A 22,457-nucleotide genomic window follows, 5' to 3' on the forward strand; every position below is an offset into this window, starting at 1 on the left:
GGGGGCAGGGAATGGGGGAATGTGGTCAGTCTCTCACAGATGGGCTCTGCCGCTTCTGTCTTCTCAGAAGAGGACGACTCCTGTCATTCTTCCCCTGCTCCAACACGGGGTTCCTCCCCCGGAACACAGTCCTTAACAAACTTCTCTGGTGTGGGTTGTTCCCAACAGCTGCGGCTTCTGCCAATACAGGTTCCCTCACACGTGACGCAGTCCTTGGTGAATATCTCTGGCGTGGATTCTTCACCGCGGTTGCAGTTTCTGCAGTTGCAGGGTCCCTCTCTCGGGACAAGGCCTCTTCTGGGCATAAGTTTAATGAGCTGCTTTGTCGTGGGTTCCTCCCCACAGTTACAGCTGTGGATATTGGGTCCCTTCCTCAGGACACGGCCTCTTCCGGCCATAGTGATAAAGGGTCTCTCCAAGGAAGGAGACTCCACAACCCCCCTGGGCAGCCTGTTCCACTGCTCCGTCACCCTCACAGTAAAATATTTTTTTCTTGTATTTAAGTGGAACTCTTTCTGTTCCAACTTCATCCCATTACCCCTTGTCCTGTTGCTAGCTACTATAGAAAAAAGGGATGTCCCAACCTCCTGACACCCACCTTTTAGATATTTATAAATGTTAATAAGATCCTCCCTCTGTCTTCTCTTTTCTAGACTAAACAGTCCCAGTTCCCACAGTCTTTCCTCGTATGAAAGATGTTCCAGTCCCCTGATCATCTTGGTATCTCTGCGCTGGACTCATCCCAGCACTTTCTCTGTGGAGGAATTTCTGTCTGAAAGAGGCCACGGCCTGGTAACAGTGAAGAAATCATGCTTTGAGAACTAATGTGCGGATTGTCCTTGAGCCACTCCGGTGGTGCTCTCTCTGACAGTTCTCTGTCCCTCTTGAGCTGAGGAGCCCAGAACTGGACACAGGACTCCAGATGAGGCCTCACCAGGGCAGAGTAGAGGGGGAGAAGAACCTCCCTTGGCCTGCTGGCCACACTCTTCTTGATGCATCCCAGGATGCCATTGGCCTTCTTGGCCACGAGGGCACACTGATGGCTCATGTTTAGTTTGTTATCAATCAATCAGAACTCCCACGTCTATCTCTGCAGAGCTGCTCTTCAGCAGTTCAACCCCCAGCCTGTACTGGTGCATGGGGTTGTTCCTTTCCAGGTGCAGGACTCTGCACTTGTCCTTGTTGAACTCTCTGCCTAACTCTCAAGCCGGTCGAGATCCCGCTGAATGGCAGCACAGCCTTCTGGGGAATCAGCCAGTCCTCTCAGTTTGGTGTCATCAGCAAACTTGCTGAGGGTACACTCTGTCCCCTCATCCAGGTCGTAGATGAAGATGTTGAACAAGACTGGCACCTGAACCGATCCCTGTGGAACTCCACTGGACACAGGCCTCCAACTTGATCCTGTGCCATTGATCCCCACCCTCTGGGCTCTGTCATTCAGTCAGCTCTCCATCCACCTCACTGTCCACTCATCCAATCCACATTGTCTGAGCTTTCTGATGAGGATGTTATGGGAGACAGTGTCAAAAGCCTTGCTGAAGTCAAGGTAGATGACATCCACTGCTCTCCCCTCATCTAGCCAGCTGGTTATGCATTCATAGAAGGCTATCAGGTTGGTCAAACAGAATTTCAATTAATTAGTCCATTTGAGATTTTATATGGTAAACATCAGGTTGTGTTAGGAAATCAGTATTTTAAGAATATGTCATATCTTTGGGAAAGTTTTGTTCTCTCTTCACAGGTATGTAGTTTTGAGTACATCATTGACTCTGGATGTTGTGACACATCCATATCACCCTGGAGACTAGGTCTACCTGAAGACTTTGAATGATGAACCTCTGAAGGAAATGACAATTCTAGACCCTTCTTATAATGTACACTGCAGTAAAACTCAAAGACATAACTCCATGAGTTCACTACAGCAGGATCAAGCCATCTCACCCTCCAGAATGGACAGTCAAACCAAGCGGACCACTGCATCTAAAACTAACGTGATCTTATTAACATTTATAAATATCTAAAGGGTGAGTGTCAGGAGGTTGGGACATCCCTCTTTTCTATAGTAGATAGTAACAGGACAAGGGGTAATGGGATGAAGCTGGAACACAAAAAGTTCCACTTAAATATAAGAAAAAACTATTTCACTGTGAGAGTGACGGAGCAGTGGAACAGGCTGCCTGGGGGGGTTGTGGAGTCTCCTTCCTTGGAGGTCTTCAAAACCTGCCTGGACATGTTCTTATGCGACCTGATCTAGGTGAATCTGCTTCTGCAGGGGGGTTGGACTAGATGATCTCTAAAGGTCCCTTCCAACCTCTACCATTCTATGATTCTAACATGGGGACATTAATGATCTGGACTCTGGTATCACTGGTATTGCTAGGACATGTTCAGATAGAAGTGAGTGTGGATACGAATATGACTTGGACCAGCTAGATACATCCTCAGTTTGAATAAAGATGGTAGAGACAAGTTAATACAGCTGGCAAGCTGCTTCCAATTATCAGAAACAGATGCTGCAGATTAATCAATTGAGCCCTGGGTGATCATATGGGCAGAAGCACATAAGGAAGTAGCTAGCAAATGAAGGGTGACTTTGCGTCAACCTTGCTGGTTACTACGTTTCCTGTGTGCATCTTTGTATGGGCATGTCTTAACTTCTCTACATCTTTGGATGAGCATTACTTGTGCCCTTACAACACTTGGTGACCCCCGACATGATACGCCAAACTTATTGGATCAAACCTTTCGGAAGAAATGCTAGGATCACTGTGACGGAAACATCTGAAAAGTGAGCAACTGAGATGGGAAATGCTTTAAGCAGAGAAGAAATGTCTCCTATGGACATCCTGCAGCATATCCCCTCTGAGAGAGGATTAAATTACAACAAAGAGACACTGCAGAGGCTGGTGAAATGGGGGCAGGACACAGGCTTTTTCTCCTCCCCACAGAATATACTTGAGTTAGAATATTGGGAAAGATTAGGGAGTACTTTATGGGACTCCATTGAATTATGTACAATAATACTATCTTAAAGAAACTGCAGGACAAACAGGCTACGACCATCCATGCAGCGGTCAATACAACCACAGAGTATACCACACCATCTGCGTTCCCAGTAGATGCTAAGAGATTTTTTTGGAGATAGTGACTTTATAGTACCATCAGCTCCACCTGTAGTGGAAAATACCAGGAGATTCTTTGGAGGTGATAACTTTGTAATTCCATCAGCTCCACCTCTAGAGGAGGAAAGTATGGAAGTGAGCCCACCCCCCCACTCACCCCCAGGACCCCCTAGGCCACCACCAGAAACACCAGCAATGGTATGGGGACAAGTATCAGGGCCACTGATCCGGGAGTCGAACATGCATATTGTTTCTCCTCCCCTCCTGCCCATACTCCCCTGTCCTGCACCGTCCTGTTCTGATGTCATGCCTGAGGGAGCACCTGGCAGCGAACGGAAGGTATGCTTTGCTAATGACACTATGGATCTGCCATTGCCCCTAAGATCATCAGTCCCTGAGTATACTCCTCTTCCATCATCACCTCCAACATCTAGTGAAGGGGAAGATCAACAAAGAAAGTTGTTACAGGAAGAATTAATAAGGCACGGAGAAGATATGAAACGGACTTTGGCCCACTTGGAGGAACTGATAGAAAAGCCAAAAGCAACAGCTAACCAATTACTCAACCGGCTTCACGAAGTAATCGAACCTTGATGTTAAGGTTTTGCCTCCACCAATAGTCAGAGACCCCCAGCCGGGTGACAATGATCCGACTAAGTGGCGAGGCCTTATTCACGATGCGGTGATAGAAGGTGAATTTATTCCACAAGCCTTCCCAGTGATACCAGTAGCTGACAACCCTGCACAACGACAGTGGGTGCCTCGGGATTGGAAGTTGTTCAGGAAAGGGCAAAAGATGGTGATGCAATATGGTGTGACCAACCCATAAGTTCAAACATTATTAGACCATATCTTTACCGGTGGATTAATGACCCTGTTTGACTGCCAGAAGCTAGCGGAAACCTTCTTGAAGCCCACTCAGGTATTACTATGGCAATCTGAATGGGAGAAAAGAGTGGACATTATAGTAGTAGAAAATCTAGAGTTACAGCAGAGGGATCCACAAAGAGTTGTCACTGCTGACATGATGTTGGGCAAAGGACAATTTGCTGACCCCCAAGTACAGGCTCATCTACATGAAGCCATTTTACGACAAACACAAACATTGACTCGGCAGGCATTTAAGGCTGTCCCTTACATGGGGGTGCCAGTTCCCCCGTAGACTACCATCATACAAAAGTACGATGAACCTTTCATGACATTCTTGGACCGTTTAAGAACAGCACTGAATTGCGTACCAGGTATGTAGGCCAAAGTAAAATCTGAATTGGGATTGCACTTAGCAGTCACTAATGCTGATCCTGATTGCAAAAGGGTCCTGCAGACTCTCCCGTACACTGCAACCTTAGTAGATATGATAGAGGCCTGCTCTCAAGTAGGATCATCAGAATACAAAGCAGGACATCTGTCTGAAGCTATGGCAACGGTGTTAAAACCATTAGTTCAACAAGTCAGAGGACATTAGGAGCCAAAATGTTTCAATTGCGGAAAATTGGGACATGTGAAAAACCAATGTTGTTCTAGACCATTGGTATGGACAAATAGCTCAACCAAAATATCGAGGTCCAATGGCAGATTCAAAGGTAATTGCTATAACTGTGGCAAGTTTGGACATGGAGCCACTGAGTGCCATTCTCCAGTGGTCACTCACAACAAGGGAAACGGATTGATGAGTGCAAAAAGGCTGAGCACAATGACACAAAAACAACCTTTCACACCAATGGCTGCCTGGATGCCCTCAGATGTAGGTACAAGTATGACTTGGACCAGCCAGCTTGAATAAAGATGGTAGGGACAAGTTAATGCAGCTGGCAAACTACTTCCAATTATCAGAAACAGGTGCTGCAAGTTAATCAATTGAGACCTGGGTCAGAAAAACAGACCCCCCCTTTGATAGATAAGCAAGTACCCCTTTGGGAAGTTAATATCCAAAGAAAGGAAGGAAAGACCCCTTGGTGTAAACTTTGCAGAAGCAAGATAAGCAAGTCTGCCTGCTAAAAAGTAATTTGGGTACCAGTCAATACTGAGCATCCTGGTTCTGCTAAGTTACAAAAGCAGAAATTGCAGAGTTGTGAGTTCTGAGTTGTGACCATATATGGACAAACTGGGTTAAAGTCTACCTCAAAATGACCACCAGAAACCTTTAAGAATATTAATTTTCTTCATGTATATAATGAGTGTGCTTTTGTCACTTAGTATGCATGCTATCCCCTGTGCATCAAGTGCTGCAAATAAAGAATGCTTGCTTTCTAAAATTCCAAAATGAGTTTTAGAGAGTCTTTGTTCTGTTGACTTACTGTAACATTACTAGGTAGGCAGGTAATTTTTGGAATATGAATATTAAATTTTCTTTGATGTATGCAACAAGAGTTCTTTTGTATCTTGGTGTGCATGTTAGGAGGAGAGATCCCCCACGTACCCAGTGCTGTAATAAACTCACCCTCAAAATTGCATCAATAAGTTGTACATACACCTATCCGTATAATAGAAGTATGTGAAAGACTATTTCCCTATAATAGGTGCTTAAAGTCCAGAGATAGCACAAAAAGGCAGAATAGAATAAAAGTACTTCTTCAGTTGTAAGGGATCTACAATGATCATCTAGTCCAATTGTCTGACCAATTCAGGGATGACCAAAAGTTAAAGCATGTTATTAAGGGCATTGCCCAAATCCCTCTTAAACACTGACAGGTTTGGGGCATCAACCACCTCTCTATGAAGCCTGTTCCAGTGTTTGACCATCTTCTTGGTAAATGAATGCTTCCTAATGTCAAGCCCCAACCTCTTCTGACATAGCTTTGAGCCATTCCCATGTGTGCCATCACTGGATACCAGGGAGATCAAGCACCTCCCTCTCCCCTTCCCCTCCTCAGGAAACTAGAGAGCAATGAGGTCACCCCTCAGCTGCCTCCTCTCCAAACTAGACAAGTTCAAAGTCCTTAGCTGGTCCTCATAGGACATGCCTTCCTGCCCTTTCACCAGCTTTGTTGCCCTCCTCTAGACACATTTAAATACCTTCACATCCCTCTTAAATTGTGGGGCCCAGAAGTACACTCAGTACTCAAGGTGAGGTGATACCATTACTAAATACAGAGGGATAATCACTTCTTTTGACCAGTTGGTTATGTTACTGTGTTTGATGCACCCCAGAATGCAGTGTACCCTCGTGGCTGCCAGGGCACACTGCTGACTCATACTGAGCCTGCTGTCAACCAATACCCCCAGATCCTTTCTGAAGGACTGCTCTCCAGCCACTCCTCTCATAGTCTATACTTGTGTCCAGTGTTACTCTGTCTCAGGTGCAGAATCCATTTCATGCCATTGATGATTGTCCAATGCTCCAATCTACCTAGATCCCTCTGCAAGGCCTCTCATCCCTCAGGAGCAACAACAGCACCTCTCAGTTTAGTATCCTCTGCAGATTTGTTAAGGGAACATTCAACTCCTGCATCTATACCATTGATAAAAATATCGATTGGAATGAGCTCTAGACCTGAGCCCTGAAGAACACTGCTGGTGACTGGTTGCCATGCAAATGCAGTCCCATTCACTATCACCCTTTGAGTCCTGCCATTCAGCCAGGGCACCATGAACCCATTCATCCCATAGTTGAAAAACTTGTCCAGAAGGATGCCATGAGGGACCATATCAAAAGCCTCACTAAAATCCAGAAAACCTACATCCACCACCTTTCCTTCAGGCGCTAGGCAGGTGACCTTATCATAGAAGGATATCAAATTATTTAGACAGGACTTCCCAGGAAGTAGCTGAACATTGCCTGCTGATGGGAAGTAGAAAATAAACCTTTTCGTTTTTCTGTTCCTGTGCACAGTCTTTGCTTATCTTCATCAAATTGTCTTTATCTAATCCCAAGAGTTTTTTTTACCTTATTTTCTCCCCCCATCCTGTTGACAAGGGGGAGTGATTAGAATGGCTTAGTGAGTACCTGGCAACCAGTCAAGGTGTACCCATCATGAGCAGATACAAGTGAACTTCAAGTAGTATGATGCAAGTACTTTGTTATTCCTTATTCTCTTACAAATGAGATTGACCCAAATAATTTATTGTAGTTGTAATTTACACAGGTTGGTTTGATTAATGGTAATGAAGACATATCTGGAAAATAGAGGAAGGTATATCTATTTTTATATTTTCTATTCTCTATAAGTCTCCACATACATGATATTAAGGTCATTAGCCTTTCTGTGAAGACAGAATTTAATTATCTAATTTAGTTACCTAAGTCTGGGAAATACAATTCAAAAAATCAAAACTTATCCAATTGTTCTAAAAGAAAAAGCCCAGTGCAAACATCCATGTCCTTGCTGTTAAAGATGACAGCTAAATACTAAGTTACTACCACTTAGCTAGAAGTCTTATTTTAATTAATCATTGCACGTCAAAATCTTGAAGTTTTGAGTGTCAAATGGCATTTTTCAAACAGTTCTCAACTATCCAGGTTCGCAAACACCAATATACACATACCTGCCAAGTTCAAGGCAATATTAAGTTTGATATTATAAAGTGAAGGGAAAAAAATAGATCTGCCATTTGACAGGCTACTATGAAGCTTATAGTCTAAAGGCCACTGGTGAGCCAAAAAGTAACAAGGACATAGGACATAAGTTTTTAAGTGTCACTGAAATATTTCCCTAAGCTAAACTTATTTTTAGTTCAGTTTTTCAGTGACATCTTCTCAGTGTATTGGACTCTTAAAGTCTGAAAATGTATGAGGTTATTTATTTTTGTAAGAGCAAATGTCTTGCTGATATACTTGAAACAAATTTTTTTCTAATGCAGCAGGCTTCTACATTTTCATTCATGAAGAACAATAAAGAACAATGTCTTTCCAGCATTCAGAGGTGACACAGTTCATGCTTTAGGAACCCCTGATTCTTAAGGTCTACACTCAATTACTGCAACTGTTTTATAACTAACTCGCAACATATTGAAACATAATCACTATTTGTCTTTAAAGGTCAGCAGTGGCAGGCCACCAAGTTAGAGAAGAGGGATAGAAATCTGTCAGAAGATACAAGAAATGGTTTATTATACATTATTAATTCATATTCATGCTACAACAATCAATTTTGAAAGTCAATAAAATTCATAAGGATTCAAAATTCTTATAACAAGCTATTATTCATAGCACTTGAAAATTAAACAGCCAATAAGGATGATGAAAAATAAGAAGTTGTCACCTAAAAATATAAAAAGCCACAAAAGATTTAATGGAGGGACCAGTTTAGAAAGAAGAATTGCAACATTAGCTCTGTATCCAAACAAAAAGATGAAAAGCTGTTCTATAAATCTGTTTATTCATTGATTTGAGACACACGTGCCTAAACTTCTCCCATAATTAACACCACAGTAACTACAATTATGGCAAAAAGTATTGAGCTTATATTACAGGCATTAACTTGGGTCTCTAGACTACCCAAATGTTGACTGAAAAAAAACCTTAATTCTCTTTCTTAAATCATTGCCATGGTTTTGTGTGGAGCTGTTTCTGGTAATGGGGAAGGAGCTGTAAAGATGGCTGCTGTAAGAAGTTCCTCAAAACTCTCCCCAGCTCTGAGTCAGACCCAAATCTGGGGCTGAGCCAATTAGGTGCATCCACGATCACTTTTTAAGCAGCAGACAGAAAAGGAGGGTTCTACTTGTTTCTTCTTCCTTCTTTTCGGGCTAATGGTGATACAAGGAGTTGGAAGAGAAGCAACCATGTGGACCCCAAGGTAAGTGAGGGAAGAGAGGAGGAGGTGTGTTGGAGCAGAGACCCCCCTGCATCCTGTGAAGAGGACTAGTGAAGCAGAGATTTGTTTGCACTTCGTAAAAGATCACATGCCAAGGGTAGTGACTATGCCCAGAGGAGGCTGTGTCCCATGGGAGGGACCCCGTATTTGCAGAAGCCTCAGCTGCTGGGAAGAACCCATACCAGAGATATTCATTAACGACTGTGTCCCATGGGAGGGTCCCTGTATTGGAGCAGAGGAAGAATGCCAGGAGTCATCCTCCTCTGAGAACAGAGAAGCAGCAGAGCCCATCTGTGAGAGACTGACCACATCCTCCATTCCCTACCACCCGAGCCGTTGAGGGAGCATGAGGTAGAAATATCAGGAGCAGTGAACTGAGCCTGGGAAGAAAGGAGAGATAGGGGAGGGAGATCTAAAAGTGCTGGTTGCAATTTTCTCAATCATCCTGCTCTCTTTTTGTTCTGTTTCTTGTAGGTAATAGAATAAACTTTCCTTATTTTCCTCTCTAAGTAGTGGAGTCTGTTTTGCATGGAACTGTAATTAGCAGCGAGCCCTCCCTGCCCTTGTCTCGAGCCACAATGTCCTTGGTTATCTTTTTACTCCCATTTCACTGGGGCCTCTGCCATCCTAAAGAGGGTGGGGGTGGATGGGGGGAAGTGAGCAAGAGACTGTGGTGATTCATTGCTGGCTGGGCAAAATCATGACAATCATCTAAGGATGGGGGGGAAGGGGAAGGAGGAGGAATGCATTTTGCATAGTGATACACACAGACACCACCAATAAATACATTGATCATAAGCCCCCAACCAAAAGACAAAGAGGTTATCAATTCTCACTAGATTAGAGAATTAAAATCAGTGGCACATTTCATTGTCTTTGCACAATTAAGAAACCAGTCATTTTATCTTAATTAAAGCAGTTTACATGTAATGTATTCAAGTAACTGTTTACTCACTGTCTATGTTGTTAATGCAAATCTCAGCCTAAAGAGATTATTAGTAACTGTCAAAGTTATAAAATGTAGTAACAGCAAGGCACTGAGAAAATTCAGTACTATGTTAGGAGCTCTAACTACAGCTAACTACTCTCTATATTTTTAAATTTGAAGAGTCAGTGAAAAAATAGTTCTTTAAAGTGAAGTGTTGCTTGTAGAACAGTAGTAGAGCTGTAGAAATCATAGCGCTGCAATAATCATAATTGAAATGTTGTAGTCAATACTGAAGTCATCAGCAAGGGCAAATGAGAACTTAACCTGCCTACTATACTGTTGTGTTGTGGATTTAGTTTCCCCCCCCCTACAAAAGATTAAACCCCTCAGCATCATAACACCATATGTTATTTTCTGTTTATGTACAGGTCTTTCAGATTTTTATTTGAAAACAAGAAACATCCCACATAAGTAAAAAAAGGGAGGGGAGGTGTGTAAAGTTGTAAAACCAATAGACCTTCCCAGAAGGAGAGGAAAAAGCAGAGAATAGTGATCAGGATACTGCTGGTGCTTTTTAAAACGTGGAGAAGAAATACACAAAGAACTGTCTCTGAAACTAATACATATTTGCATATCCATGAAAATAAATGAGAAGCAGGGGATCTTGAACTATTTAAGAGGACAAACAAATGTTTCAAGTTATTTGGTGAAAAGTTATTTACTGGACTAAGGAAAAATGTACTTTCAGAGAACACCTGCATAAGTTTGTGAGTGTATGAACAGTTTTTGCTCAGAAATTAGCAAAAATGGTTTAAGCCAAGGAATTTTTATTAACTATACTGTCAAAAAAAATCTGTAGCTCAAGAATTCACACTGTATTCAATGCTCACACCCCCACCCCAGGGTGGTTTTTTTCAGAAAGATACCTAGCATCTCGGGAAAACAACACTCCCCTTGTGAACTAGAGCACCATTTGATAGCATTTACTAACACCTAGAAGTAATTTACAGATGTGAGAATTCAGCAGAGAAAAAAAGTAAAATTATGTTCTTGCACTTCAAAAGAAAGATTATATAACTGGAAGGACTGCCTATGTATAGGCTTTGAGTAATTGTCTCTACAGACAAGCAAAACACATGCCTCAAATATTTAATACCTTAAGGTAGTTATCAAAGCATACTACAGATCTAAGCACTGTACTGAATTTTAGTATACATTATGTTTGATATAGCATTTGAAAAAGGACAGAAAAAAACCATATATGTATAGTGGGAAAAAAGTTTAGTGATTTTGAAGGAATTCAATCAATTTAACTGTCAATTAAAAACTTCCAGTTATAAATTCTGTTACTGAAACAAACAAATAAATATGCTCACTCTCATAAATCACAAAAATCACACAATGGTTAAGGTTTGAAGAGACCTCTGGAGGTCATCTGGTTCAATATCCCTGCTCAAACAGGGTCACCTAGAGCCAGTTGCCCAGTTCTATGTCCAGATAGATTTCTGAATATCTCCAAGGAGGGAGACTCCATCATCTCTCTGGGCAACCTGTTTCAGTGCTCAGTCACCCTTACAGTAAAGAAGGGTTTCCTGATGTTCAGATGGAACCTCTGATGTTTCACTTCGTGCCCATTACTTCCTGTCCTGTCACAAGGCACTACTGGAAAGAGCTTAGGTCTATCTTCATTACAGCCTCTCTTCGAGTATTTAGATACATTAATAAGATTCCCCCTGAGCCTCCTACTCTCTATGCTAAACATTCTCAGCTCTCTCAGCCTTTCCTCAGATGTGAGATTCTCCTGTCCCTTAATCATCTTTGTGGCCCTTCACTGGACTCTCTCCAGTATGTCTGTGTCTCTCTTGTACTGGGGAGCCCAGAACTGGATATGATACTCCAGGTGTGGCCTCACCAGTGCTGAATACAAGGGAAGGATCATCTCCCTTGACCTGTTGACAATGCTTTGCCTAACGCAGCCCAGGTTATCATTAGCCTTCTTTGCCACAAGGCCACATTGCTGACTCATGTTCAACTCTGTGTCCACCAGGACCCCCAGGGTCCTTTTCTTTAAAGTTACTTTCCAGATGAGTGGCCTCCAACATGTACTGGGGTATGAGGTTATTCCTCCCCAGGTGTAGGACTGTATGCTTCCCCTTGGTTAACTGCAGGAGGTTCCTGTCAGCTCATTTCTCCTGCCTGCTCAGGTCCCTCTGGGTTGGGAGCACAACCCTCTCAGTCACTCCTGCCCCTTCACCCAAGTCAAGAATGAAGATGTCAATCAGTACTGAACCCAGTACTGACCTCCAATTAGACTTTGTGCCACTGATCACCATCCTCTGGGACCAGCTATTCAGCCATTTTTCAATTGGCCTCATCATCTCTTGCCTCTGCAAAATCTCTCCTTTCCCCTGTTCATTCTCCAACACTATCACCATACATAAAACAATCTCCTAGATGGGGCAACAGGCAGATCATGAGTTTAGATTCAGTATGTGGTAGTTCCTCTATTGATAACAGTCACAGAATCATAGAATGGTAGGAGTTGGAAGGAACCTTTAGAGATCATCTAGTCCAACACCCCTGCAGAAGCAGGGTCACCTAGATCAGGTGGCATAGGAACACGTCCAGGCGGGTCTTAAAGACCTCTAAGGAAGGAGACTCCACAACCCCTCTGGGCAGTCTGTTCCACTGCTCTGTCACCCTCACAGTGAAATAGTTTTTTCTTATATTTAAGTGGAACTTTTTGTGTTCCAGCTTCACCCCATTACCCCTTGTCCTGTTACTATCTACTATAGAAAAAAGGGATGTCCCAACCTCCTGACACCCACCCTATAGATATTTATAAATGTTAATAAGATCTCCCCTCAATCTCCTCCAGACTAAACAGCCCCAGTTCCCACAGCCTTTCCTCATATGAAAGACCTTCCAGTCCCCTGATCATCTTGGTGGCCCTGCGCTGGACTCTCTCCAGCACTTCCTTGTCCCTCTTGAGCTGAGGAACCCAGAACTGGACACAGGACTCCAGATGAGGTCTCACCAGGGAAGAGTAGAGAGGGAGAAGAAACTCCCTCGACTTGCTGGCCACACTCTTCTTGATGCATCCCAGGATGCCATTGGCCTTCTTGGCCACGAGGGCACATTACTGGCTCATGTTTAGCTTATTATCAATCAGGACTCCCAGGTCTCTCTCTGCAGAGCTGCTCTCCAGCAGTTCAACCCCCAGCCTGTACTGGTGTGTGGGGTTGTTCCTTTCCAGGTGCAGGGAATCAACAGTCCCTTTAGTCAAACCTCTCTGCCTCTGCTCAAGCTCCTTCCCACCACTCACGCTCCTTCTCTCCTCCTGTTTCAGCATGGTCTTCTGTCTCATCTTTCCTCTGCTGTGGTGCTATTACTTTTCTTCCTTTTTTTCAGCATTTACTGCCTTTTCTTAGTTTCATGTTCAGAGATGTCACAAAGTTCACCACTTGGCCCATCTTCAGCCTGCAATGGAGTTGCTGCTGAGCTGGCTAGAAACAACTGTAACCATTACAGAGCAGTCAAAAACTTTTTCCCACAGGCCATCCTGCAGCCCTGTCCTGCTCCTCCCCAACCTTGCCAATTATGCCCAATACAAAACATCACAAGAGAATTATTCCAGAACATTGCTTTCTTCTACACTGCTGGGAATGTCCAGATTTAAACATCTCAATAACAAGCATGAAATTATATGGTGGAGGTAAGCTACCTTCTTTGAACATGCTAGGGAAAAAAAAAAAAATTCATAGAGAAAATACATACTCAACTAGGAAAATAATTTTGGCAACAGAAATAGTTGATCTTAACGCATATCAGACCAAAAGTCTGATATTCAATACATCTTTTGGTTGTGGTTCTTCAATAAGAGGTCATGATCTAGTAAAGTTCATTTTTGCATTTAACTGTAAGTAGTATGGGTTCAGGAAAAAAAAATATCTATTTTTTGAAAGGGTGGGGTCAGGTTAAGGTGTAGATAGAAATCAGCACAATGGCAGCTTAGTAGGCTTTAGAAGAAGTCAATAAACATTACCGAAAAAGTCAAGCATACTTCTTCATTTTACAATTGACTGACAACATCTAGGCAAAGTAATATCACCTTAAGAAGCAGCACCAGAGATAGACATCAGTTTGCTAGTAATGTTATACTTTACAACCTTATCAGCATAGTCATCTTAAGACAAAATAGTTACCCACGTTCCCTATTTTCGTTACTTGCTCTGACCTAATAGTAATCTGTGAAAATCAAACAAAAAAAACCAACAAAAAACCCAACCAGTAACGCAGTGGATAGAATTAAAAAGCCTTTGAGATACACATTCAAAGGGAATTGTCATCTTAAGCTACACCCAAAGTTACATAGGGAACTTGGGATTCAGGACTACCTCTTTTCGTGGTTTGGCCCAGCTAGAAAAGAACCACCATGACAGTCTCTCACTCAGTGCCCCCCCATCCACCCCCACCCTCTTTAGGATGGCAGAGGCCCCAGGGAGATGGGAGGAAAAAGATAACCAAGGACATCATGGATTGAGACAAGGGCAGGGAGGGCTCGCAGCCAATTACAGTTCCGGGCAAAACAGACTCCACTACTTGACTTAGAGAGGAAAATAAGGAAAGTTTATTCTACTACCTACAAGAAACAGAACAAAAAAAAAAAGCAAAAAGGGAGTAGGATGATTGAGAAAATTACAACCAGCACTTTAAGATCTCCCTCCCTCATCCCTCCTTTCTTCCCAGGCTCAGTTCACTGCTCCAGATATCTCTACCTCCTCCCCCTTCAATGGCTCAGAGGGGTAGGGAATAGGGTATGTGGTCAGTCTCTCACAGATGGTCTCAGCCACTTCTCTCTTCTCAGAGGAGGACAACACCTGGCATTCTTCCCCTGCTCCAATACGGAGTCCCTCCCATAGGACACAGTCCTTAAACTTCTCTGGTGTGGGTTCTTCCCAGCAGCTATGGCTTCTGCAAATACAGGGTTCCTCACACAGGACACAGGCCTTAATGAATATCTCTGGCATGGATTCTTCACCACGGTTGCAGCTTCTGTGAATATTGGATGCCTTCCACAGGGGAGGCCTCCTCCTCTGGCCATAGTCACTGCCCCTGCCACGGTATCTTTAATGAAGTGAGTCACTGCCCCTGATTTGGGGTCTTCTTTAGCAGAATGAGTCTCTGCCCCTGGTGCTGGGTCTTTAATGAAATGCAAACAAATCTCAGCTTCACCAGTCCTTTCTGTAGAATGCAGGGGAGTCTCGGCTCCAGCACACCTCCTCCTCTCTTTCCTCACTGACCTTGGTGTCCACATGATTGCTTCTCCGTGTACCACCATCAGCCAGAAAAGGAGGGACAGAAGAAACAAGAAGAATCCTCCTCTTTCAGCTTCTTCTTAAGAAGTGATTGTGGAGGCATCTCATTGGCTCACTCCCAGAAGTGGGTCTGTCTCAGAGCTGGGGAGAGTTTCCAGCAATTTCTTACAGGAGCCATCTTTACAGCCCCTTCCCCCTTACCAGAAACGGCTATTATGTCAAACCACTATACTCTGAACCACCAGGAAGACTGAAAACAGGAGCACTTTCATCCTAAAGCATTTCCAAACTTGTAGGTTCAAGCATTCTTAAACTTCAGGAGACAAGTTCCCCAGAACTCTTGATGCTAAATCAAACAAATAAAAAAACTCCAAAAAGGAACATTAAGACTAGCCAGGTTATCATGCGCTACTGACCACTCCCAGGAAGCAGAACTGCAGAGTCTGAATCCAAGGCATTTCAATTAAAGTAGCTGTCACTGTTAGTACAAAGGGACTATGGGCTACAACATAGTAAAAAAAAAAAAAAAGGATTTGCACACTGCTATGCCAGGAGTAACAGTGAAAATAGATTACTTCAAAGATGGCAAGTGGACTCAACAATTGATTGTGATAACAGAATCACAGAATCTTAAGGGTTGGAAGGGACCTCAAAAGATCATCTAGTCCAACTCCCCTACCCGAGCAGGACCACCTAGAGTAGGTCACACAGGGACTTGTCCAGGTGGGTTTTGAATGTCTCCAGAGAAAGAGATTCAATAACCCATCTGGGCAGCCTGTTCCAGTGCTCTGTCATCCTCATAGTAAAAAAATAATTCCTTGTATTTCTTTGGAATCTCTCGTGTTCCAGATTATACCATTGCCCCTTGTCCTATTGTTGCAGATACACAATTATTTCAGTTAACAACTTATCATCGCAATAAGTAGTCAAGTACTTGTTAAGCACTTGTTAATCACCTAGCAATATTTCAATCAATTAGTTAAGCACTTGCAAATAACTCAAACATCTATTGTTTAAGTAAGTATTCATTTGAATTCCTGATAGGGACCTGTTACCTTAGCCAGGAGACCCTGGTAAATGTATTTGTTAGGTTACCTTAACCACAAGACCCTGGTATATGTATTCGTTAGGTTACCTTAACTGTTACCTTAGTTGTTACTAAAACAAACGGACTGATATTTTTTTTGACCAGTCACTGTGATTTTGGAAATTTTATGGAAATTTAGTTAGGAACCAATCAAGGTAAAGGGCAAAATTAAGAGATGGACATTTTATGCATGCTTTTGTTGGCAAATGTGATTCTTTTGTTTGAGCTCTATAAAAACCCTGAAAATGGTAACTAACAACGAAGCAGCTATGGAGGAGCTATCTCCCATATTTTCCAGCGCTGCATAATAAAGAAGTGCCTGGTTATCTGCATTCCTGTGTAGATAAATTTTTCGGATTCCGGATCTGTCAACACTATCATTGACTATCATTTGAGAAGAGCCTGGTTCCATCCTCCTGACACTCATCCTTTACATATTTGTAAACATTAATGAGGTCACCCCTCAGGTGATGATGATAAAAGTGTTCTCACTATAAATGGATACTAAGTCATCAATATAAAAACAACTGGAATATTATCAGTGAACAGAGAGATAAAGTTCTCTTCATTTCAAATTACCACCTGCAACTGAAGATCTAAACTTGATCAGCTCATCTGCATATTAAGTATTGTTGAAATCCATAGGGCTACTCTAATTTTAAGATCTGCTCTCATCACTATTTGGAGGTGCAGACCTTGAACAGCACATAAGAGCATTCAACAATAATATAAAAAAAAAAGGACACTAAAATCTAACCATATAAAAAATACTATAAAATCCTACTTGTGTTTACAGTATACTGTCAGCAACTCTTATAGATAAATCTCAAAGAAAATTACCTCAGAAAAGATAATTAAACAACACATCTCAACCACCTTGAAATAATTACCAATACTAAAATGCAATTAGGTAAAATTTAAATCTAATACAGTCACCACAGTTAACAAATACAATTTGTAATGGTTCCACAACCTGCTATAAAGTTTCCAAGTCAGCAAGTCAAACAAGATCTCAACATTACATGTATTTACAGCAGTTTTCCAAGGTACATTACACAAAAGAAATATAAAAAAAGCAATCTCCAATCACAGAAACACTCCTCAGCCTCTCTGATAGCCAAATAAATTTGCCTCCCTGAATTCTGCATGCCATCACCAAATTCACATTTTAGATTAAGACAGAAAGTTAAATTCAACCACTGTCACGTGGTGAAAACAGTACTAAGTACTGTATATTATTCAAATAATTTCACCATTACTTGAAAATTACTTTAGTGATCCGAGGCCCATTTTTCACCATTCATAGATTAACTAATTTGCATTTTACTAATTTTTTATTAGTTCACAATAGTTAAGAGTAACTGAATGCTGCACAAATCCACTGACGTATCAAGCTACAGACTTCACTCAGACTTTTTCATCTAGAAGTATTACAGTTGGCTTTGGAGCCATAACATGACTACACATTCAACAATGCCATTTGGATGACTCCACTCAAGTTTTACATTGTGGTCAACTCAATACTATAATTTATTTTTTTCCTCCAGTTAATCAACATTTGTTAATGGGAATGGGAAAAGTAGGAGAAAAAAAATTAAATCAATTATTAAGACATGATACTTAATTCTAGCATTAAAATGCAGTAACTACTTCTATCTCAATAAAAACTATGATTATGTTATGCCAGTACTTCTCCACTAGAATTTTCCAAAGCAAAGTAACCAAAGAAAAGAGTTAGGACATTACTTTAGGGCACTGCTCCAATAGAAGTCAAGGCTATCAATGTGTACATACTTTGAAGACTATGTTTTAAAAGATATTTGAAAAATGAAACATTTACTGAGTTACAGTAACACACCTGTTTAAAAAGCAACAGAAAGCATCACATCCTTTTCACCCTGATCATTCCTTAAGTTAAAACCTAGATACACTATTCTCCTGCAGATCATTTTAGATATGCCCAAGAAATTAAAATATTATTTTCGCTTTACATCTTAAAAAAAGGGGGGGAAGGCAATAAAATACAAGCTATTTTCATCAAATAGCCAGAAAGGGGTACCCTGAATAACTGTGGTTGGGAGATGCTGAACTGAACATTTGTTTTGTGTTAGGAGAGGTCAGAAACATGCTGTTCTGTAGTTCAGTATTGCACTTCTGTTTACAATGCCATACCTTTTCCTTTAAGAAAGAACACTTCTTTTAACAAAAATAAGCCCTTCCATTTGTGCTATTGTCAACACAATGGCAAATTAATCTGTGACAGAAAACTAGCAACATGAAGAGACCTATCAAGTGTTAATTCCAGTTTTATAATCTGTGATCTCTGAGCTATTTAAGATGCTGACAAGGATCAACTTGATGTCAAGACCAACCCCCTCCCTCAAAAAAATCTATAGTATGTTGGTTTTGTTTTGTGGGTTTTTTTCACTAAATCACGCCTAATCTAACTAGTTCAAGTCTTTATTAAAAAGACTGTGCCGAGTTGATATCTCATACTGAGCTACATCCTAAAAATGGCACTAGATCATTTTGCAAGCATAATACAGTATTTCATCTCTGCCAGCACTTTGGTGCACCAGCCCCCTTCCCCAGATATGCACATTCCAATCAAGCCTTTCTGCAGGGCTGAGCCATTTCTCCCCCTCCCTCCCTCCAGGCCTTGCTAGGTTCCCGAACTCCCTCTGATTTTAAATTTCATTTTGTTGTAAACAGCAAAATGAAAGAAGAAAGCCTCCAAAGTGAGAATCCTTACCCTTGAAATCCCGCCATGCGTGCAATAAGGAGGGTGAGTTTTTTCTTTGCTTGGGGTTTATGGGAGATAAAGGAGTAAAAAAATCAAAAGCCTAAATGAAGGAGAGACTAAGCAGCTGAGATAGAGGAAGAAAGAGGAGAGCCTGGTGAAGGAGCGGGGCTAACGTCAGCCATGTTGTGTGTGTTGGTCCAATCTTTACAAACCTGCAGCTGCAGCAGCGTTTTGAGTCGGGGAGAGAGGAGAAAAAGGAGGGGGAAAGAAAGGAGAGGAGGGGAAAGCGGCGGCAGCAGCAGCAGACAAAGGAATCCAGCAAAGCGCGAGCCAAGCGCGTGCAGACATACGCACTCTGGTTATCCCAGGCAGCAGCAGTGGTGTGTGCAATCCCAGCGCTGACAGCCCGGCGCGTTAGCAATTTCCCTAGCGCGGCCGAGCCCCACCACCCCCCTCCAAACCCCTTCGCCTCGTTTTCTCATGCGGGGTGCGGACGGATGACAGGGCAGAGGCATTATCTCCCTCAACGCGCACTATCGACAGAGAGGCTTAACTACTGGGAACCCCTCGGCGGGCCCCAGCCCACAGTACAATAGCTTCACAGAAAGTAGAGGGGACTGTGCAGCTGCGATCCCTCCCCTCCAGCAAAGGAGATGTGTGCGTATGAGGGGGTAGATATCGTGAGTGCCCGTGCCAAAGGCAGGCAGCAGTCCCCCGGATCCCAGAAAAGCAGGGGTTACCAAGGAGCCGAGGCTCTACGCAAGAAGGGAAGATAGAAACGACAACACAAGCCCGAGGGCCCGCCTCTCGCCCGTCTTCTACGGCTTCCGAGAGGGCCGCTGAGGCGAGCGGCGAAGAAGAAAGGATAAAAGAGATGGAACACCGTAATATATAAATATCATCAGCCTCAGAGAAGGAAAAACTAGAAGCAGCGGCTCCAAGATCATCCCACAGCGACTCCCTCTGGCTCTGCCTAGTACTAGGCTAGGCTAAGCTAAACCAGGCCAAGGGCGGTGCGACAGGTCTGCACTTCCCCCTCTAATCCCATCCCATCCCATCCCTCGCATTCGCTACTCACCTGCTGGGGGGAAGGGCGCCTCGGAGTGCCAGGGGGACGGCCTAAGAGCGTTAAGACTGCAGCCACAGCAGTCCTCCTGTCTCACTAGGCCACTCAGATTCTCCGCAGCAACAATAGGGACAGCTGCTCCTCTTGTCTCGTTTGTCGCCACTACTGCCTCCTGTTCGTCTCTGCCACATTTGGATCTTTACCTCCGTACAACGAGCTTCACAACCATGCTAGAGGCCTCGTTACCTTCCTGCCAAATAGTGAGCTACCCCCATCGAGACGTTCAAAACACAGGGCCGAACACCACCTTCCTCCCTTCCGCCAACACGCAAGCGCACTACAAAGTCTGAACTGCGACAGGAGGGCAGGAAGTAATCCTCCACCCATTCCCTCACTATTCGCTACTGCGCAGGCGAGCCCATAGATGCTGCTGCCCCTCCTCCACTGCCGTCTGTCGGCGGTCGTAATGATACCAGACTAGAGATTCCTCACTCGTTTACAGACCCCAAAACTCTATCTTCATTTCCTATTTCATACAAGCATGATTTGAATTTTGAGTTGAGTGATGAATGATGAGAGAATTGCAAACAAAGAGTTAAAACTAAAAGTGTCAGTACCTGCTTATCTGTTGTGCAGACACCTTCCAGCAGGAGGCCTTCAATATCAGCCTGACAAGCGGCCGAGGGAGGGAGCCTTAAGGGAGCCTTAAAGCAGCAAGACAATTGCTCCAAAACAGTTTCAGCAAGGCCATAGTGCCCAAAGTGAGATCACTGCTTATTAACCGTGAGATTAATATTACATTTAACACCCCATTGACAACCCTAAAAATGATAATGAGCTAAAAGGAGTACATGATAAACATATATTACTATGTTCCTCAACTCTCCCCCAAATCATATTAAATGTCACCTTGTGTTGAATGCTTAACAGGTAAGTGGGTAGTTCATTTTTCTGTAAAGTGTATAAGGAGTGTACTTTCATTTTTCAGTGTGCATGCTAGGAGGAGCTAGCCCCCCATGCACCCAGCACTGCAATAAACTAATGTTGGCTTTCTAAACTATAAAACCTGTTTTGGAGAGTGTTTTCCTGTTACAGATTTTCATAACAGAATTTAGTGTTCCAGATGAGATGAGCTTTCTGAAGCCTCATTGGATCTGTGGAATTGTAAAGAATCTAGAGCGTACTGGAGGATTTTTGGGGACACCTGATTCCCTGGTTGGATGAGTTATTTGGACAGCAATAAATCTGGGAATTGGTTTTATGACATCAATTATATTAAAAATTGGTACCTGAATACTGGTAGGTTGGGAGATTTGTACATTACTACGGGGACATCATTATCCCAGCAGTGCAAATCATTGGGCAATCTATCACGGGGTGAGTCACTCTGGGATTGCAACTGGGTAGGGGGATTCACAAAAGTGAAAGGCTCCCTCAGCCTTTCATCATAAGGGAGATGCTCCACTCCATCATCTTTGTGGCCCTGTGCTGAACTCTCTCCAGCAGCTCCCTATCTTTCTTGAACTGAGGGGCCCAGAACTACACACAATATTCCAGATGTGGTCTCATGAGGGCAGAGTAGAGGGGGAGGTGAATCTCTCTTGACCTACTGACCATAGTCCTTCTAATACACCCCAGGATGCCATTGGCCTTCTTAGCCACGAGGGCACATTGCTGGCTCATGGTCATCCTGCTGTCCACCAGGACTGCCTTTCCCTTATACTACTCTCTAACAGGTCATTCCCCAACTTGTACTGGTACATGGGGTTACTCTTTCCCAGATGCAAGACTCTACACTTGCCGTTGGTGAACTTCATTAGATTTCTCCCCATCCAACTCTCCAGGCTGTCCAGGTCTTGTTGAATAGCAGCACAGCCTTCTGGCATCAGCCACTCACTCCCATTTAGTATCGTCACCAAACTTGTTGACAGTGTACTCTGTTCCCTCATCAAGGTCATTAATGAATATATTGAACAATACAACTCTTTGCCTTCTTTCCTTCAACCAGTTAACAAATCACCTCACTACCTGATCATGCAGCCCACACGTTCTCAGTTTTGCTATGAGGATGCTGTGGGAGATGGTGTCAAATGCTTTACTGAAATCGAGATAAACCACTTCCACTGCACTACCACCATCTCTCCACCTAGTTACATCTTCATAAAAGGCTATCAGGTTGGCCAAACATGACTTCCCTTTGGTAAAAGCCATGTTGACTGTTCTTAATGACCCTCTTATCTTTTACATGCCTGAAGACAGTACCTAGGATAAGTTATTTGATCACTTTCCCAGGGATGGAGGTGAGGCTGACTAGTATGTAGTTACCTTTCTTGCCCTTTTTGAAGACTGGAGTGATATTTGCTTTCCTCCAGTCCTCAGACATCTCTCCTGTTCTCCGTGACTTACTAAAGATGACAGAGGGTGGTCTAGAAATAACTTC

At 43.0% G+C, this 22,457-nt stretch overlaps 1 protein-coding gene across 2 annotated transcripts in view; it reads right to left on the reverse strand.

The window, feature by feature from the left end:
• The window catches only part of LOC133628578 (spindlin-Z-like), a 107,509-nt gene extending 87,174 nt beyond the window's left edge, over window positions 1-20,335 (reverse strand). For both annotated transcript variants that reach the window (XM_062016956.1, XM_062016954.1), the window contains exon 1: window positions 20,030-20,335. The gene's annotated coding sequence lies outside the window, so the exon portion shown is untranslated. The remainder of the gene's footprint in view (window positions 1-20,029) is intronic.
• Window positions 20,336-22,457: the final 2,122 nt, after the last annotated feature.

The sequence above is a fragment of the Colius striatus genome, chromosome W (assembly GCF_028858725.1).
Source record: "Colius striatus isolate bColStr4 chromosome W, bColStr4.1.hap1, whole genome shotgun sequence".
Lineage (NCBI taxonomy): Eukaryota > Metazoa > Chordata > Aves > Coliiformes > Coliidae > Colius > Colius striatus.